Below are 6,890 nucleotides of genomic sequence, written 5' to 3'. Positions count from 1 at the left end.
AAATTGATCACAGATGCAAAATACTATCTTTGGGATGAACCGTATCTCTTCAAGAGATGTGCAGACGGAGTAATCGTAGATGTGTGCCTAAGGAAGAAGCGCAGAAGATCCTATGGCACTGCCATGGATCACAGTATGGAGGACATTTTGGAAGTGAGCGAACAGCCACAAGAGTCCTCCAATGTGGCTTCTACTGGCCTACTCTCTATAAAGATTCCCGAGTGTTTGTACTTAATTGTGACAGTTGCCAAGATCTGCAATCTACCTCACAGTTATGCCATGCCTCAACAAGGAATCTTGGAGATTGAGTTGTTTGATGTATGGGGTATTGACTTCATGGGACCTTTCCCACCATCATACTCAAACACTTATATTCTGGTGGCAGTGGATTATGTATCCAAATGGGTGGAGGCTATTGCAACACCCACTAATGACACTAAAACAGTGTTAAAATTCCTCCAGAAACACATCTTCAACAGATTTGGTACCCCTAGAGTATTAATCAGTGATGGGGGCACTCATTTCTGCAATAAACAGCTTTACTCTGCTTTGGTTCGTTATGGAGTTAGCCACAGGGTAGCTACTTGGTGCACGAAATTGTGATCACTACTTTTCACAACTCTCATAATCCCTGGTCATGAACTCCAAAAACTTGGTGGTTCAATTCCATGGCATTACACAACTTCGCACAACTAACCAGCAAGTGCACTGGGTCGTCCAAGTAATAAACCTTACGCGAGTAAGGGTCGATCCCACGGAGATTGGTGGTATGAAGCAAGCTATGGTCATCTTGTAAATCTTAGTCAGGCAGACTCAAATGGATATGGTGATGAACGAAAATAACATAAAAGATAAAGATAGAGATACTTATGTATGTCATTGGTGCAAGAGCTTCAGACAAGCGTATGAAGATGCCTTCCCTTCCGTCTCTCTGCTTTCCTACTGCCTTCATCCAATCCTTTACTCCTTTCCATGGCAAGCTCGTGTAGGGTTCACTGTTGTCAGCAGCTACCTCCCATCCTCTCAGTGAAAGCGATTGCATGCTCCGTCACAGCATAGCGGAATTCATCTATCGGTTCTCAATCAGACCGGAATAGAATCCATTGATTCTTTTGGCGTCTCACTAACGCCCCGCCCTCAGGAGTTTGAAGCACGTCGCAGTCATTCAGTCATTGAATCCTACTCAGAATACCACAGACAGGTTTAGACCTTCTGGATTCTCTTGAATGCCGCCATCAGTCCTGCCTATACCACGAGGATTCCGGGTTAAAGAATCCAAGAGATATTCACTAAGCCTAGATGCTTGTAGAACAAGAATGGTTGTCAGTCACCTTGTTCATAGGTGAGAATGATGATGAGTGTCACGAATCATCACATTCATCAAGTGAAGAACAAGTGATATCTTAGAACAAGAACAAGCGGAATTGAATAGAAGACAATAGTAATTGCATACTCGAGGTACAGCAGAGCTCCACACCTTAATCATGGTGTGTAGAAACTCCACCGTTGAAAATACATAAGAACAAGGTCTAGGCATGGCCGTGAGGCCAGCCCCAAATGATCCAAGAACTAGATGTCCGAAGATGAAAATACATAGTAAAAGGTCTACTTATAGAAAACTAGTAGCCTAGGGTGTACAGAGATGAGGTAAATGACATAAAAATCCACTTCCGGACCCACTGGTGTGTGCTTGGGCTGAGCAATGAAGGAATTTCGTGTAGAGACTTTTTCTGGAGTTAAACGCCAGCTTTCATGCCAGTTTGGGCGTTTAACTCCAAATTTTATGCCAGTTCTGGCGTTTAACGCTGGAATTTCTGTAGGTGACTTTGAGCGCCGGTTTGGGCCATCAAATCTTGGGAAAAGTATGGACTATTATATATTTCTGGAAAGCCCAGGATGTCTACTTTCCAACGCCGTTGAAAGCGTGCCAATTGGGCTTCTGTAGCTCCAGAAAATCCACTTCGAGTGCAGCGAGGTCAGAATCCAACAGCATCTGCAGTCCTTTTCAGTCTCTGAATCAGATTTTTGCTCAGGTCCCTCAATTTCAGCCAGAAAATACCTGAAATCACAGAAAAACACACAAACTCATAGTAAAATTCAGAAAAGTGAATTTTAACTAAAAACTAATAAAAATATAATAAAAACTAAACTAAAACTACCAAAATCATACTAAAAACAATGCCAAAAAGTGTATAAATTATCCGCTCATCACAACACCAAACTTAATTGTGCTTGTCCTCAAGCAACTGAAAATCAAATAAGATAAAAAGAAGAGAATATACTATAGACTCCAAACTATCAATGAAACATAGCTCCAAATTATATGAGCGGGACTAGTAGCTTTTTGCCTCCAAACAGTTTTGGCATCTCACTTTATCCTCTGAGGTTCAGAATGATTGGCTTCTTTAGGAACTCAGAATCCAGATAGTGTTATTGATTCTCCTAGTTAAGTATGATGATTCTTGAACACAGCTACTTCTTGAGTCTTGGCCGTGGCCCAAAGCACTCTGTTCTTCCAGTATTACCACCGGATACATACATGCCACAGACACATAATTGGGTGACCTTTTCAGATTGTGACTCAGCTTTGCTAAAGTCCCCAATTAGAGGTGTCCAGGGTTCTTAAGCACACTCTTTTTTGCCTTGGATCACAACTTATTTCTTCTTTTCTTTCTTTTTTTTTCTTTTTCGTTTGCTTTTTGCTCCCTTTTTTTTTTTTGTGTTCACTGCTTTTTCTTGCTTCAAGAATATTTTTATGATTTTCAGATCCTCCGTAACATGTCTCCTTTTTCATCATTCTTTCAAGAGCCAACAATTTTAACATTCATGAACAACAATTCAAAGACATAAAAAATGCACTGTTCAAGCATACATTCGAAAACAAAAAGTATTGTCACCACATCAAACTAATTAAGCTAGTTTTAAAGATGAATTTGAAATCCTGTACTTCTTGTTCTTTTGTGATAAAAACAGTTTCTTTTAGAGAGGTGGTTTCATAGGACATTCATAACTTAAGGCTAGACTAAGACACTAATGATCATAAGACACAAACATAGATAAACATAAGCACTAAAATTCGAAAAACAGAAGAATAAAGAACAAGGAAATCAAGGAACGGGTCCACCTTAGTGATGGCGGCTCTTCCTTCCTCTTGAAGGTCCTATGGAGTGCGTGAGCTCCTCAATGTCTCTTCCTTGCCTTTGTTGCTCCTCCTCATGATTCTTTGATCTTCTCTTATTTCATGGAGGAGAATGGAGTGTTCTGGTGCTCCACCCTTAGGTGTCCCATGTTGGAACTCAATTCTCCTAGGAGGTGTTAATTTGCTCCCAATAGTCTTGTGGAGGAAAGTGCTCCCTTGGGGTATCTCAGGGATCTCTTGTTGAGAGGGGTCTCTTGTTTGCTCCATCCCTTTCTTGGTGATGGGCTTGAGGTAATGCCTTCTCAGTTGAACCGGCTTTGGATGCCATAAATGGTTATGGAAAAACGAAAAGCAACGCTTTTACCACACCAAACTTAAAAGGTTTGCTCGTCCTCGAGCAGAAGAAGAAAGAAGAGAGTAGAAGAAGAAGAAATGGAGGAGAGGGAGATGGCGTGTTCGGCCAAAGAGGGGAGAAGTGGTGTTAGTTTGTGTGAAAATGAAGGAGTGAAGAAGGGTTATGGGGAAGAGGTATTGAGTGATTGGTGAATGGGTGAAGAAAAGAGAGAGTGGTGGGGTTGTTGGGGATCCTGTGGGGTCCACAGATCCTGTGGTGTCAAGGAAAAGTCATCCCTGCACCAAATGGCACTCAAAATCACGTTTTGAGCCATTTCTGGCGTTAAACGCCGGGCTGATGCCCATTCCTGGCGTTTAACGCCAGGTTGTTGTCCTTTACTGGCGTTTAACGCCAGTCTGGTGCCCTTTTCTGGCGTTAAACGCCCAGAATGGTGCCAGACTGGGCGTTAAACGCCCAACAGCTAGCATTACTGGCGTTTAAAGCCAGCTTCTTCTCCTCCAGGGTGTGCTTTTCTTCCTGTTTTTCATTCTGTTTTTGCTTTTTTTCATTGTTTTTTGTGACTTCTTATGATCATCAACCTACAAAAAAGATAAAATAACAAAAGAAAATAGTTAACTATAAAACATTGGGTTGCCTCCCAAGCGCTTCTTTAATGTCATTAGCTTGACAGAGGACTCTCATGGAGCCTCAGAAATACTCAGAACCGTGTTGGAACTCCCAACACCAAACTTAGAGTTTGAATGTGGGGGTTCAACCAAACTTAGAGTTTGACTGTGGGGGCTCTGCTTGGCTCTGTTTTGAGAGAAGCTCTTCATGCTTCCTCTCCATGATGATAGAGGGATGTCCTTGGGCCTTAAACACCAAGGATTCTTCATTCACTTGAATGATCAACTCTCCTCTATCAACATCAATCACAGCCTTTGCTGTGGCTAGGAAGGGTCTACAAGGATGAGGGATTCATCCATGCACTTCTCAATATCTAGGACTATGAAATCAGTAGGAATGTAATGGTCTTCAATCTTCACCAAAACATTCTCTACAAGTCCATGAGCTTGTTTTCTTGAATGTCTGCCATCTCTAATGAGATTCTTGCAGCTTGCACCTCACAGATCCCTAATTTCTCCATTACAGAGAGGGGCATGGTTACACTTGACCCTAAGTCACACAAGGCCTTCTTGAAGGTCATGGTGCCTATGGTACAAGGTATAGAAAACTTCCCAGGATCCGCCTCTTTTGAGGCAGTTTCTGCCTAGACAAGTCATCCAGTTCTTTGGTGAGCAAAGGTGGTTCATCTTCCCAAGTCTCATTTCCAAATAACTTGTCATTTAGCTTCATGATTACTCCAAGGTATTTAGCAACTTGCTCTTCAGTGACATACTCATCCTCTTCAGAGGAAGAATACTCATCAGAGCTCATGAATGGCAGAAGTAGGTCCAATGGAATCTCTATGGTCTCATTTTGAGCCTCAGATTCCCATTGTTCCTCATTGAGGAACTCAGAGGAGATGGTACACGCCCACTGAGGTCTTCCTCAGTGGCGTCCTCCTCCTCTCTTTCCTCTCCATATTCGGCCATGTCTATGGCTTTGCACTCTCCTTTTGGATTTTCTTCTGTATTACTTGGGAGAGTGCTAGGAGGGAGTTCAGTAACTTTCTTGCTCAGCTGACCCACTTGTCCTTCCAAATTTCTGATGGAGGACCTTGTTTCATTCATGAAACTTTGAGTGGTCTTTATTAGATCAGAGACCATTGTTGCTAAGTCAGAAGTATTCTGCTTAGAACTCTCTGTCTGTTGTGAGAAGATGATGGAAAGGCTTGCTATTGCTAAACCTGTTTCTTCCACCATTATTGTTATTGAAACCTTGTTGAGGTCTCTCTTGATTCTTCCATGAGAGATTTGGGTGATTTCTCCATGAAGAATTATAGGTGTTTCCATAGGGTTCTCCTAGGTAATTCACCTATTCCATGGAAGGGTCTCAGGATCATAAGCTTCTTCCTCAGATGAAGCATCCTTAGTACTGTTTGGTGCATTTTGCATTCCAGACAGACTTTGAGAAATCAAATTGACTTGTTGAGTCAATATTTTATTCTGAGCCAAAATGGCGTTCAGAGTGTCAATCTCAAGAACTCCTTTTCTGACTAGTCCCATTGTTTACAGGATTCCTTTCAGAAGTGTACATGAATTGGTTATTTGCAACCATTTCAATTAGCTCTTGAGCCTCTGTAGGTGTCTTCTTCAGATGAAGAGATCCTCCAGCAGAGCTATCCAAAGACATCTTGGACAGTTCAGAGAGACCATCATAGAAAATACCTATGATGCTCCATTCAGAAAGCATGTCAGAAGGACATTTTCTGATTAATTGTTTGTATCTTTCCCAAGCTTCATAGAGGGATTCCCCATCCTTCTATCTGAAGGTTTGGACCTCCACTCTAAGCTTACTCCACCTTTGTGGTGGAAAGAACTTTGCCAAGAAGGCATTGACTAGCTTTTCCCAAGAGTCCAGGCTTTCTTTAGGTTGAGAGTCCAACCATATCCTAGCTCTGTCTCTTACAGCAAAAGGAAATAGCATCAGTCTATAGACCTCAGGGTCAACCCCATTAGTCTTGACTGTGTCACAGATTTGCAAGAATTCAGCTAAAAACTGATGAGGATCTTCCATTGGAAGTCCATGGAACTTGCAATTCTGTTGCATTAGAGAAACTAATTGAGGCTTAAGCTCAAAGTTGTTTGCTCCAATGGCAGGGATAGAGATGCTTCTCCCATAAAAATCAGGAGTAGGTGCAGTAAAGTCACCCAGCACCTTCCTTGCATTGTTTGCATTATTGTTGTTTTCGGCTGCCATGTCTTCTTCTTCTTTGAAGAATTCGGTCAGGTCCTCTAAAGAGAGTTGTGCTTTGGCTTCTCTTAGCTTTCTCTTCAAGGTCCTTTCGGGTTCAGGGTCAGCTTCAACAAGAATGCCTTTGTCTCTGCTCCTGCTCATAGAAAGAGAAGAGAACAAGAAAATGTGGAATCCTCTATGTCACAGTATAGAGATTCCTTGAGGTGTCAGAGGAAAAGAGAAATAAAAGAAGAAGGGAAGAAGAATTCGAACTTTACTTAGATAAGGTTCGAATTGTGCATTGAGAAGGAGTGGTACTCCATAACTAGAAGGATGTGAGAAGGAGGGAAGTAATTTTCGAAAATTAATTAAAATATTTTGAAAACATTTTGAAAAACACTAATTGATTTTCGAAAATCAAAGTGGAAAAGAAACCAAGTGATTTTTGAAAAAGATTTTTAAATTAGAAATCAAAAGATTGATTGAAAACTATTTTGAAAAAGATGTAGTTAAGAAGATATGATTGGTTTTAAAAAGATGTGATGAAAAGATATGATTTGAAAACATTTTAAAAAAAAG

General features: G+C 41.2%; 1 non-coding gene across 1 annotated transcript; it reads left to right on the top strand.

Moving 5' to 3' along the window:
• Nucleotides 1-5,822: 5,822 nt before the first annotated feature.
• LOC130952401 (small nucleolar RNA R71) lies at nucleotides 5,823-5,930 on the top strand. The gene has a single exon (XR_009074581.1). It is a non-coding gene; the product is annotated as a small nucleolar RNA R71 (small nucleolar RNA).
• Nucleotides 5,931-6,890: the final 960 nt, after the last annotated feature.

The sequence above is a fragment of the Arachis stenosperma genome, chromosome 9 (genome assembly GCF_014773155.1).
Source record: "Arachis stenosperma cultivar V10309 chromosome 9, arast.V10309.gnm1.PFL2, whole genome shotgun sequence".
In the NCBI taxonomy this organism is placed as follows: domain Eukaryota; kingdom Viridiplantae; phylum Streptophyta; class Magnoliopsida; order Fabales; family Fabaceae; genus Arachis; species Arachis stenosperma.
This window is presented reverse-complemented; position numbering and strand designations above follow the sequence as displayed.